Genomic DNA, 14131 nt, shown 5'->3' with positions numbered 1-14131 from the left:
TGGATTATTTCATGGGTTTGGCAAAAATATGGGCTTATCATGTCAAAAACAAATCAGCTATTGAGAGAAAAGATTTGCAAACTCTATATCTGATAAGTAGTTAATATCAAAAGTGTATAAGGAACTCACACAACTCTATAGCAAAAAAAGACAAATACCCAATTTAAAAATGGGCAAAAGACCTAAAGAAACACGTCTGAAAAGAAGGCATACAAATGAACAGGTATATGAAAAGAACACTCGCTTTTCGGTTTTTGGCTCGGCAGAGGCCAAGGTGCAACTTTCCTCGGTCATCCGGAATCTGGGTTCAACCGACACCAGCCGCCTCCACTATGCCACCTAAGGTCCACCCCAACGAGATCAAAGTCGTGTATCTGAGGTGCACCAGGGTTATGCAGGATACCACGTCTGCGCTGGCCCCCAAGATCAGCGCCCTGGGTCTGTCTCCAAAAACAGGTTGGTGATGACATCACCAAGGCAACCGGTGACTGGAAAGGTCTGAGGATTGCAGTGAAACTGACCATGCAGAACAGACAGGCCCAGATTGAGGCGGTACCTTCTGCCTCTGCTCTGATCATCAAAGCCCTCAAGGAACTACCGAGAGATAGAAAGAAACAGAAGAACATTAAACACAGTGGGAACATCACTTTTGATGAAATTATCAACATTGCCCGACAAATGCGACACTGGTCTCTAACTAAAGAACTCTCAGGAACCATCAAAAAATCCTAGGGGGCCAGGCTCGGTGGCTCAGCCTGTAATCCCAGCACTTTGGGAGGCCGAAGTGAGTGGATTGCCTGAGCCTGCAGGTTCGAGACCCACCCGGGGAACCTGGCGAGACCTTGTCTCTACAATAAATCAAAAATTAGCCGGGCATGGGTAGTGCGCACCTGTAGTTCCAGCCACTTGGAAGGCTGAGGCGGAAGGGTCGCCGGAGCCCAGCAGGTCGAGGCTGCAGTGGCCAGGAGCATGCCACTACACTCCAGTCTGGTGACAGAGTGAGACTCCAACTAAAAAAAAAAAAAAAATTCCTAGGGACTGCTCAGTCTGTGGGCTGCAATGTTGATGGCTGCCACCCCCATGACATCATAGATGACATCAATAGTGGCACAGGGGAATGCCCAGCTGGTTAGGAAGCAAAAAGGAAATATATTTCAATAAAAGGTCATTTGACAACTAAAAAAAAATGTTCAGCATCACTAATCATCAGGAAAATGCATATCAAAATCAAAGAAGATATCATCTCATTCCAGTTAGAATGGCTATTATCAAAAAGAAAAAAATAGCAAGTGTTGGCAAGAATGCAGATAAATGGGAACCCATGTAAACTGCTGGTGGGAATGTAAATTGATACAACTATTACGGAAAACCAATATGAAGTTTCCTTCAATAAATAAAAATAAACCTGCCATATCATCCAGCAATCCTACTTCTGGGTGTGTATCCAAAGGAGATGAAATCAGAATCTTGAAGAGATATCGCACTTCCATGTTTATCGCAGCATTATTCACAACAGCCAAGATGTGGAAACAACCTGCGTGTCTGTAGACAGGTGAATGGGTTTTTAAAAATGTGTATGTACACAATAGAATATTATTCAGCCAAAAATAGAAGTCTGCCATTTGTGACAACATAAAAAGAACCTGGAGGACATTATGTTAAGCAAAATAAACCAGACATAGAAAGACATATACATGATCTCACTTATATTTGGAATCTAAAAGAGTCAAATTCTTATATAAAAGCAGAGAGTAGAATGGTAGCTGCTAGAGGTTGGGGGTGGGTGGAGGAAATGGGGAGATGTCCGTAAAAGGGTACAAAATTTCACTTACAAGATGAATAAGTCCTAGAAATCTAATGTACAGCTTGGTGGCTACAGTTAATAAAACTGTATTGTTTTCTTGAAATTTGCTAAGAGATTTCTCACTATAAACACACACACACAATGGAAACTATGTGAGGTGATGTATTAACTTGATTATGGTAATGATTTCACAATGTGCATGTGTGTGTATGTGTGTTTGTGTGTATATATATATATATATATACAGTTATCACATTTATACCTCAAATATACATGTATATAATTTTTGTCAATCATACCTTCATAAAACTGGGAGAAAAATAAAATCGATGAAATATGATAACAAATCAGTTATATGTGTCCAATCTAAATCCTAGTTGGTGGCTTTGTATACTTTCTTTTAATGGGGCAAGGGAAAGTGGAAAGAAGAGGAAGGTAGAAAAGAAATGAGGGAATACCACCAAGAGGGCTCTTTTTTTTTTTTTTTTTTTTTTTTTGGAGTTGGGGTCTCACTTCAACGCCCAGGCTGGGGTGCGGTGGCACGCTAGCCTCGACCTGCCAGGCTTAGGCGATCCTTCCGCCTCAGTCTTCCAAGTAGCTGGAACTACAGATGCATGCCACGATGCCTGGCTAGTTTTTGTGATTCATTGTAGAGACAAGGTCTTTCCAAGTTGCCCAGACTGGTCTCCAACCCACAGGCTCAGGCGATCCACTAGCCTTGGCCTCCCAAAGTGTGGGGATTACAAGCTGAGCCATTGAGCCTGGCCCAAGATGGTTCTTATACAAGAGTTTGAGAACCTCTGACCTCAAGAAGGGACTGGGTCCAGTGCATGGAGACAGGAGTTATGCCAGATACTATCTGCTTTCCACCAAACACCACATGTTCTCATTAATAAATGGAAGCTAAACAAAGGAACTGCAAAAGCATATATAATTCTATAATGTACATTGGATATTCAGAAAGGGAGGGTGGGAAGGGGTGGAGGGTTGAAAAATCAGTATGCACAGGTGGGGGTGGTAGTTACACTTAAAACCCGTACTTAGTCATTGCTATACAATGCATCCTTGTAACCAACAAAAAACCATTTGTATCCACCTAAAGCTACTGAAATAAAAATAAATAAATAAGAATTATAGTCTTGTACTTCATTGTTGTTGTTTTTTTTGAGTTGAAGTCTCACTCTGTCGTCCAGACTGGAGAGCAGTGGCCGCTCCCGGCCACCGCAGCCTCGACCTGCTGGGCTCCGGCGATCCTTCCGCCTCAGCCTTCCGAGTAGCCGGAATTACAGGCATGCGCTACCACGCCTGGCTGATTTTTGATTTATTGTAGAGATGAGGTCTCGCTGCCCAGGCGGGTCTCAAACCCGCGGGCTCAGGCAATCCACTCACCTCAGCCTCCCAAAGGCGCGGGATTACAGGCTGAGCCACCAAGCCCGGTTAGTCTTGTACTTTATAACATGGAATTGTCAGATTATTTTTCAGGATCAGGAATCACAATATTGCCAAGTCACCTTTGGTAGTCTCCTGATACTTATACATAGGTAGGGATCTTATGTATAGCATGTTTTCTTTTCCCAAGATTATAAAAAAATAATAATAATTAAAAGCTGCATTTTTTTAGAAGTCAATTACAAAGTATTACAAACTGGGTAGCTTAAAACAACAGAAATGCATCATCTCACAGTTCTGGATGCCAAAAGTCTGAAACCAAGGTGTCAGCAGGGCCGTGCTCCCTCTGGAAGCTGCACCAGGGATCCTTCATTGCCTCTCCCTTGCTTCTGGTGTTTGCTGGCAATCTCTCCTTGGCTTGTAGCTGCATAATCCCATTTTCTGTCTTTGTTGTCACATTGCGTTCTCAATGTGCATTTCTGTCTTCAAACGGCTGTCTTCTTTTCAAGACAACAATCACATTGGATTAGAGGCCTACACTACTCAACTGATTACATCTGCAACAACCTTATTTCCCAATAAGCTCACATTCTCAGGTATTAGGGGTAGGACTTTAACATATCTTTAAGGACACAGTTCACAGTTCAACATATAATATCTGACTTAATTATTTATAGTTTTGTTTGTTTCTTTCTTTTTTGAGTCAGGATCTCACTCTGTTGCCCAGGCTGGAGTGCAGTGGCACGATCACAGCTTACCGAAGGCTTGACCTCCTGAGCTCAGGCGATCCTTCTACACCTCAGCTTCTGAGTAGCTGGGACTACAGACAGAAGCATGCCACCTCGCTAGGCTTTTGTTTGTTTGTTTTTTTTTGCAGAGATGAGGTCTGGTTATGTTGTCCAGGCTGGTCTCAAACTCCTGGCTCAAGCAATCCTCCCACCTCAGGCTCTTAAAGTGTTGGGATTACAGGCGTAAGCCACCACGTCTGCCTTATTTAGGGTTTTTTAAATATACAAAATATAATTTTTTAATAGAATCAATTCACTAACTTCTGCATGCCAAGACAATTTTTATAAAGGCCTAAAGGCGAAGTGAATCTCTGTGTTAATAAAAAAATTTAACTAAAATAATATGTTCTTGGGACTATTTTTCTTTTCTTTTTTTTGAGTTGGAGTCTCGTTTTTTTTGTTTGTTTGTTTGTTTTAGAGTTGGAGTCTCACTCTGTCGCCCAGACTGGAGTGCAGTGGCCGCTCCCGGCCACCGCAGCCTCGACCTGCTGGGCTCCGGCGATCCTTCCGCCTCAGCCTTCCGAGTAGCCGGAACTACAGGCGTGCACTACCACGCCCAGCTAATTTTTGATTTATTGTACAGATGAGGCCTCACCAAGTTGCCCAGGCGGGTCTCGAACCCGCAGGCTCAGGCAATCCACTCACCTCGGCCTCCCAAAGGCGCGGGATTACAGGCTGAGTCACCGAGCCCGGCTGGGACTATTTTTCTATAATTTATCTTCTGTTCATTTAAAGCAAAAGAGAAAATGGAGAAAACGTCTCTTTTTGTTACTTTTTACCAAAGTGTAGTTGGGAGTTCATCTGAAAACCTTGAGTCATGTTGTTAGAAGAATGTCTTTAAAGAATATGAAAAGTTTCCATTTTTATTAGTGTGAAACATTAAACTCTAAAAAGACCAAGGAAAAAAAAAAAGCTGTTTTAATTTTCAGAAGTTATTTTTTTCTGTTAGCAGTACTTATGATAACTTGAACCAGAAAGACCTTGATGATATAAAATGCTGTTCCTCAAGGTTTTTTATTGATAAAATGACCCACATTGTTTCCTATGATAATGAATGAAACCAAAAAGAGTATTCTTATTAAAGATCTAATGTCACAAAACCAAAGAGAAAATTTAGAATTTTTTTCCTCCTTTCATATATAGTTATACTAAAAGTACTTAAGATTAAAGATAGAGCTATAATTAGGTTGGTATATAAAAAAACTCCAAATATTATTTTCCTTTTTCATAACTACTATAATAGAGAAATCTCTTTAAAGCACAACAGACAAAACCAAGAAAATATAGAATATCAGAATCCTCACTTGCAATGAAGAGCTTTAAGGTGACAGGTTGCAAATGACAGAAATCCAGCTCAAACTGCCATAAGAAAAGAAATAAAGGTTTGCAACTAATTAAACATATAAATAATTAAATAAGACTGGATGAAGAGAGTCAGCAATGTCTCCAGGATTCAACACTCTCATGCCTTCTTCTTTTTTTTTTTTTTGAGTTGAAGTCTCACTGTGTCACCCAGGCTGGAGTGCATCAGGCTTTCTTTTCCGACTGCTTTCTTAGGTATTGGTTTGGCTGTCCACACGCAGACCTCTGACAGACTTACACTATTCAGCTTCAAGTCCAACAGAAGAAGTATGTTTCAGTAGTTCCAAGAGAAAACCCTGCAACTGGTATATGTTCATTCTTGAATGGTGGCCAAATGGATGAAAGCTTTTATTGGGAGGGGCCTGAGATCAGTGAAATGAGGAGATTAACTCAGCATCACCTGAACTCCAAAAGCTGTGTGAGGGAGACACTGTACCCCCATATAGATCATAAGCTGTTACCAGGGTCCCAGAAAATGGGTGGGCAAAATAACCAATGCCCACTTCACATGAGGATGAAGAATCCAGGACCTCTCCTGGATCTAATCGGGGAAATGCAGAGCATTTTAAGTCTTCACTTTCCAAACCTGCAATAAAAACATACAATTAAATCTTACTTTTTCTGTGGTCCATCAAAAGTAACGTATCAAATGATAATTACTCTGTGCCACAATGTGGGAGAACCTTGCAGACATTATACTAAATAAATGCCAGACACAAAAGGTCACATATTATATGATTCCATTTTTATGACTACCCAGAAAAAATAAATCTATAGAGACAGAAAGCGGATTGGTGGTTGACAGGGACTGGGATGAAAGGGGACTAGATAATAACCACTTAGTGGGTACAGGGTTTTCTTTGAAGGTAATGGAAACATTTTTAAACTCAGTATAGGTGTTAGTTGCACAATATTGTAAGTATACTAAATGCCACTGAATTGTACTATTTATTTATTTGAGTTGGAGTCGCACTCTGTCACCCAGGCTGGAGGACAGTGGCATACTCACAGCCACCCCAGTATCAACTGGCTGGGCTCTGGTGATCCTTCCGCCTCCGCCTTCCAAGTAGCTGGAACTACAGGCATGTGCTGTCACGTCCAGCTAATTTTTGATTTATTGTAGAGACGAGGTCTCACCAAGTTGTCTGGGCTGGTCTGGAAGCTGTGGCCTCGGGCAGTCCACTCACCTCGGCCTCCCAAAGTGCTAGGATTATAGGCTAAGCCACTGAGCCCGGCCAGGAATTGTACTCTTTTAAATGGTTAGTGTCATGTTATGTGAATTTCATCTCAACTTTTTTTTTAAAAGGATTCTAATCAGTAGACAAGACTTCAGCTGGCTAGAAACCTAGAAACCCTGATCTTTCTTTCCAATTGCCTGCCCAAATGCTGATGGAGCTTCAGTGAACATCTCTAACTTTTGTGACCTGACCTGTGAAGCATTCCATCTACACTCTAGAAGAACTGGCCTTCCCCTCTTTGTCAGCCATCTAGAAGCTTTCTGACCATAAAGTTTTATGGGACTTGGCCTCCAGTCACTCATTCCCTCTTCCCCTCACCCTCCCTGCTTCCACCAAATAGGGAGCTGACGTGCTTTGGGTATGGCATGTTCTAGCTCCTCATTCTCTGCCTCCTGCTAAGATGGTTCTGTTTTCAGTGCATAAGAGTTCAGTTAACATTATGTTGATAAATTCCAGTTCTATATTTTGTAAATTTCAGCAGAGTCCCAACATACAACCCTACAACAGCCTGCCCAGGAATGTTTCCAGCAGAGAGTCCAAGTCATTTGAAGGATGGTTCTAGTGGGTTTTGTTGAGGGTTTTATTTCTTCCAAGTGTCACATCAAATTTTTAGACTGAAGTTTCTAAACTCTGCACAGTTACCAGAAAATTGGTTGGAAACACAAGGAGCCACACAGTTTTAGGAAGATTGTGTGAATTTTTCTCTGACTCCTGCCTGCAAAACTTCAACAATTCGAACAAAGACAAGTAAGATTGATTAAGACATATTTTAGGGAGGAAAATAAATTGGTATAGTGGGTATGAATCACAATAAATAAATTTAGGGGTGCTAGAAATAAACTTTTATTCTCTATAGTAGAACTTACCTTCTATTTAGAAGGCCTATTGACCCCAGATGGCAGATTTTTCTTTTCTATGTTGGAGATTTTGACCCTTGCCCTGGGGTTATGTCTAAGTTTCAGGAGGTCAATGTCATGCTAAGTTTCAGGAAGGGAGGCATCTGGTCCTTGTTTGCAGTCCTTGCAGGCATGGCTGGGACAACCCCCATCCCATCACTTGGCCCCATCTCCTACTTCCATGCAGTCATTGTAATCATTTTGCTGTTCTCTGCTCAGTTCAGACATGAGAACTTATAGGAGCCTGCAAAGCTGTCCATAATCTGTAAGTCTGGATTCCTCAGACATTTACTCACTGCAGTCCTTCAACCTTCACAACTCTCCCTTCATGGTACAGGATGCCTTTGGTCTCAGATCACTTTCTTTCTCTTGGAGTGTCTACCATTTCCCCAGCACTCTGCTCTGCTATGCTCATGCTCATTCCTCTCTCTGGAATGTACCAACTCTCTTCTCACATCATCCTCCCTTTCTCTCTCCCCCTCACTCCATAGGCACATATACATACCCCCCACAACCCAGCTATGTAGAATCTCCAGATCCACCCAGAGGCTTGAATGGGAGAAAGGACAAGAAATGGAATAAGGGGAAAGCAGTGAATATTTCAAAAATATCCTGTTTGTCTTGTTGCTTTGAAGATTACAGACTAGTCTAACGTCTTATTGCATGCTACTTACCCCCACCTCCCAGTCCGCCACAAAAACAGTAGATAGATCCTGGACAAAAGAATGCATCCAGTTTCAAGACATTTATATTAATTTGTTCCTACCATCCTGAGCAGGGGCACTGGCATCCTCCTGAGCTATCCTTGAGTTATATTCCCTGTGTGCAGGCCCTGCCTAACCAAGGAGACAGCTTACCACCTAGGACATCCGCACATGTATGCACTCAAGCCTCAACATGGTTGAGATGGGGAGAGTGCCTTACCCTGAAAATACTCAAAATAATGGCTATGACTCTTTAATATCTGTAAGACACTCCTGACCCACATCTCTATTTAAGGAGAAGAATCTTGTCCAATGAGCATTTTGCCCACACAGATGAAATAATAAGTGACCTATACTGCCATATACTATTATTGAACATGTGGGTTTGTATATGGGGAGAGGGCAGTCTTTGCTCCATGCCTAGGTCCCTTGCCCTGGGGTTATGTATAAGTTTAAGCTCACAGGACTTGGTTTTACATTCCATTTTTTATCCCCTCATTTTATTCTGTGTGCACAACATGGCACTCTGTTTATAGAAGGTGCCTCAAGAAATACTTGCAAAGGAAGATGAAGGAATGAACAGCATATACTCTCAAGGTAAAAAGGATTTTGAAAATCTGTCTAGGCTTTTCTGAAAACTTCAGATGGGTCATACTAAAGTCAACTCAAATAAATGAGTACTTACTCAATTTGTTTAAACCTCCAACAAAAAGTTGCTAAAACTGTTTTCATAAAATAATATTGTATGGCATTCAACAACTCTATCCAAAACTTCATTATCACATTCAACTTGAATATGCCAGAAAAAATAACATGCTGGAGCAGGGTCTAAGAGGTCTGGATGGGCCTGGTTCTGTGGTTCACAGGATTTGACCTTGGCAGCATCATTTACCTCTATGGATTTCACTTGCTTCATCTGTCAAATTATTGGTGTTAACTACAGCACCTCTAAGCTCACTTGTGAAGGGTGCAGGGAACAGTCAGAAGGGCATCTCCTGAGATGGCACTAAACACTATATAGAACCAAACAAAGACAACAAAGGCCCTAAGCTCCGGCTTTTCCCGCACACGCAAAGTTTAAACCTGTGCTCAAATAACTTCTCCCTATAGGAATACTACCCCATAGTCTCCTCCAATAAAACCCAAACACAGTACTGGCCAGCCCCTGCCAGGCCCATAAATATACCCCTCTCCCTACATAGCTCTCTCTCTCTCTCCTTCTCTTTTTCTCTCTCCCCCTCACACTCTCTCACCCTCTGTCCCTCTCTCTCTCTCTCCCTCTCCCTCTCTCTCTCTCTGTCTCTCCCCTGCCTCTCTCTCTCTCTCTCTCTCTCTCTCTCTCTTTCTCTCCCTCTCTCTCTCTCTCACTTTTCCTCAGTTATAGTCCCTTCCTGTAACTGCCCCTTTAATAAATCTCTTGGTTCTGGCTGGGTGTGGAGTTATTACTGGCAACGAAATCCTTTCATTGGTGCCGTGACTTAGATCGGGTCTCTCTCGCCCTTGTGCGGGTCTCTCTTGCCCTTGGGCGGACCCCGATTTGGCGCCTGTGGCCACTCCAGCCCTCCCGGACCTTCCCCACCCTTTTGAATGCCCGAGCTGCATCCACACCAGCGATTGTTGGATAGGTAAGTCCCCCTCCCCCAAACAAAAAAGCCTAAAACTTGCCACCAGAGGAAATGGACTTCAGTAACCACCCCCTTCGGCCCCCAGGCGAGGGGGAACACACCCTGCCTCGGCCTTCACAACCACTGCAGACCCTAAAGGCTTCCTCTTCTCCTTTATCTCTCTCAAACTTTAAAAACTCCCGTGGCTGCCGGGCTGCAGCGGGTCCCAGGGGTCCCACGTCTGCTAACCCACAGAGGTTTCCATAAAATTATCTTTCTCTCCCTCTCTCTCTCTCTCTCTCTCTCTTCCTCCCCTCCCTAGGGAATCCCACAGCTGTTGGGCCGCAGCAGACCCCAGGGGTCCCACGTCTGCTGGCCCACAGCAGATTCCGGAGGGCTCCCATGTCTGTCGGTCAACAGTGGACCGTAAAGGCTCCCACGTCTGTTGACCCACAGCAGACCCTGTGGGACTCCCGTTTTTGTTCGACCAGCAGGAATTGCAAATACACCCCCCAACTGCTGCTCGGTAAAGTGCTCTCTGTCTGTTTCAAAAAATCCTAGCATTAGGTGCCTTGACCCCTCGGGTCTCCGGGAGAACCCTGGTTGTGCCAAACCTCTGTGATGACAGACTTTGCCACAGTCACACTTCTTGGACAGCCAACTCTTCGGGGGATGCCCCATTTAGCCCACCTGTCCCACTATGGGGGGTTCGTCATCCCTGCCGGTCGAGTCCCCTCTTAAATGCCTTTTAAACAATCTCACTACCCTTTCTCTGTCCCCTGATATTAAACTCAAATGCCTAATTCACCTCTCCACACAGGACTGTCCAACATATCCCTTAGACAACCAAAATCAGTGGCCTATATAATTTCTGTGAGCGTTCAAAACGGTGGGTAGAGATTCCCTAGTTCAGTCTTTTTCTCTCCTCTGTAAATACCCCCTCTACAGCTTCTCTCCCCCCCACTGTCCCATGTGCCTCCATGCTTCCTCCTCTAAACTCCCCCCCCCACTGCAGATGCCACAAGTCCCATTCCAGGCTCCCTCCTCTCCTGTCTCAGATTTCAATCCTGTGAAAAAGCCTCCCCCCCCTTCCAACACCCTGCTTCTGGAGGAACGTAGGAGAGTCTGAAAACAGGCTAGGACACAGGCAGACAAAATTCACCTCCCGGAGCCTGCTAGTAATCTTCCAGCCTGAAGGAAAGGGCTGAAAGACAGTAAAAGGAAACACTGTCTGAAGATAAACTCGTAGACTCCTAGGATTAAGACGGAGAGTTGAAAAATGTGCTGTGTGCTTGTGTGTAAATGAGACGGACAGCAGGAGGGCTCCACATAGTTAGTCTGCGTTGGGGGTATACCAACCTACCAATTGCTAAGAGGTGTCTGAGATATCTTCGTGAGAAGTATGACTAGAAGGGGGACAAAGCGGATGTTTCCCATACCCCTCATTCTCTTATCTGTGTGTGTATGTCACTTTAAATCTGCTAAAAAGCTGGCTGAGTTATTATGCTTTGTTTAATGGGACATGTGGTCTTTTAAAAACATGATTGGCGCATATTTCTTGATGTCATTTTATGTCTCCCTTTATTTATGTGGTGTTTTCTCCCAACCCATTGGCGCTGTTAAAATTTCTGCCTTTTGTTGTTAAGGTTGTGGAAAATTGTCTGTTGTATCTAAAAGTGTTACCGGTTATCTTACATTCTCTCTGGGGACCACGCCCCCTCCCTTCCTTAGCCTGTGTTCTCCTTCATAAATTCTAAAGGGGCTCATTCTAATCCACCTATTTAAAAAAATGGAAAAATGTCTCATATGCTACTTAGCCTTTTGCTAACTCAGTGTAAGTTAATGCTAACCTTAGAGAAAAATAATTTTATAATCTTTCTCTGACAACTAAGGGAATGAATAGGCTGTTATCGTTTTCAAATGCTAAAAGCCAGGTTAGTTAAAAGTAAGTCCATTTCTAAAGGTTTAGGCCTTGCCTAAGATCATAATCAACTGCTTGTCCCTGTAAAACTGTTGGGAAGTCTCTTAGAGTCTTGTAATGTATGCTGAGTCCCTACTTTATATTATAATGCTAAGTAACACTAATGCTTGCGTTTTCGGGCTATGCTCATTTAATTGTCCACGTCTTATGACTAAGGCTGTTGTTTAGTAATTCATGAGGGTTTTTGACAATTTTGCCTGTTCATAATTAGAAATATGTAGGAACAGATCATTTCACATCTTCATGGTCTGTTCACTCTAAAGGGTTTTGAACCAGGCGTTCTTGTAGATATCATTGGAAAGTCGTAAAGCAAAAGAAAAAAGAAAAAAAAGAGAAGAACTCCAAAATGAGCACCAGCCAGAGAAAAGGTAAATAAATTGGCAGTTGCCACTAAAGGCAAAAGTTCCAGCCACCCAAAAGAGGCCTGATAAGGATAAACCTGCTAAGGGGATGGTATCAGCTGCTATGAATGTGGTCAATCTGGGCACCTAAAACACAATTGTTCTTAATAGCCTAAGCCCCCAGAACTTTGTCCAATATCTGGACTAAAAAGCCACTGAAAGAGATGGTGCAGCCTCTCCCAAAGGGGGGAGAAAACACCTAGCTCAGTGATAGTGGCTGTTGACTGAAGGGGGAGGGACATGGCCGAGCGCAGCACTCTGTATGCCATCCACCCAGAAAAACCTTGAGTCTATATAAATGTGGCTGGAGTCCAAATCAATTTCTTAATTAATACTGAGGCTAAGTTTCTAGCCCTTGTGCTCATACTGAATTTCTTCCTCCTAAAACCTGCTCTCCAGTGAAATTAAAGATGTTCCAAAAACTAAATGTTTCACCTAACAGTTACTAAAAAAGTAAATTCAAATATGACTATAAAAGCTTATCTATAAATAAATAAAAAGAAAAACAAAAAGCAAAGGAAAAATGTAAAAAGGTTATTGATATACAAATAAGGTTTTAACAGGAAAACAAAAAGAAAGGGATATAAAAAATATATATTTAGCTAAGAAAAAATCTTATATGGTACATTTCTGTCCTATAATAAAGTAGATAGTTATAAAAAATTTTAAAAGGGGGATAGAGAACAAAAATAAAATGGTGTGAGCACGCCAAAAATGGTATAAGGAAAGTTAAAAAATATATATACATACAAAAAAATTCTATAAACAATCTAGGCATAATAAAGTCTTTTCTAAGTGCAAGTCTCCAAACATTTTCAGATTTCTCTTCAAATTTTATATAAAATTTACTTAAGTGCCTAATTCAAATTATAGTCTAAAACAATCTGTCAGGCTACCATTATAGTCCAGAAATACAAAAGCTGGTACTTATAATAAAGCTACAAAAATTAAAGTTTATCATTTAAGTTATGCTAATAACTTCAGGCCTTATAACTTTTGTATAAAAAAAAATCAGCCAGTGTCTACAATTGTCAAAATGTAGGCCTGACTTTATTCCTTTTATTGAGCTACAATCCAGTAATTTCATGCCCACATAATGGTCATACAAAAATTCCAGCCAGTGCCTGCAAATAATGCCACTGCTGAAACAAATCTGAATGCCTTAAGTCAGATAGGGAGAGATTTTCAATCTCTGATTAGGCAGGACTGTGCCCATTATCAGCTCTGAAGACATTACAGAAGACAGACCTTCACCCCTCAGCACCCCAAATGATTATGGGATCAAAAAATCTCTAAAAAAATAAATAATTAAGACAGGACAGCTAGCACAGGCTAGACATAAATAAATCTCCTATAGGTAGGTTTTAAAAGGTGTTCAAACGTTTCTACTGCAGGCCAAGTGACAACCTGTCCCACCCCTTGACAAATCCAGAAAAAATTCCATCGGATATAAAACTAGGACAGTATAATTTCAATTTGCGGGTTAGCATAATAATCACTAGAAATCCTTTGGAAACATAAGTAAACTGAACATAGGTATTTGGTATTACATCACTCAGGATCCAAGTCCCTAAAATAGAATTTGTTAAACCTTTAAAATTGTTTAACAGTAGGCCTCTGAAGGAAAGGGGGACCACAAACATAAATGCTCATAAGAAAATGTGTTGTCTATTTGGAACAAATTTTAATCACAGTTTATGAGCTTATTTCCCTAGATGTTTCTTGGACCAGAAGAAACTCAAATACCCCAGGGGAGTAAGTGCTACTAAAAACTGAAGAAAGGAAGGACCCAATCAACAACTGTAAGAAAAAAGAAAGAGGACCCCTAAGGGTGGTCTTGTACCTATGCTAGTCTAAAAAATTTAAATGCCTAACTTCTCTATGAAGTCTCAAAGGGGGGTAAGCAAAAACCCCTGCTAGGGGAAAAGGCCCCAAAACAGGCCTTTAAATAAAGTAAACAGGCT

General features: G+C 41.9%; 1 pseudogene; it reads left to right on the top strand.

The window, feature by feature from the left end:
- Positions 1-263: 263 nt before the first annotated feature.
- On the top strand, positions 264-1133 carry LOC110596527 (annotated as a pseudogene).
- Positions 1134-14131: the final 12998 nt, after the last annotated feature.

The sequence above is a fragment of the Carlito syrichta genome, unplaced genomic scaffold (assembly GCF_000164805.1).
Source record: "Carlito syrichta isolate Samal-C Ts95f unplaced genomic scaffold, Tarsius_syrichta-2.0.1 Scaffold309791, whole genome shotgun sequence".
NCBI lineage: Eukaryota > Metazoa > Chordata > Mammalia > Primates > Tarsiidae > Carlito > Carlito syrichta.
Note: the sequence above shows the minus strand (reverse complement) of the source record. Positions and strands in the feature narration are given on the sequence as shown.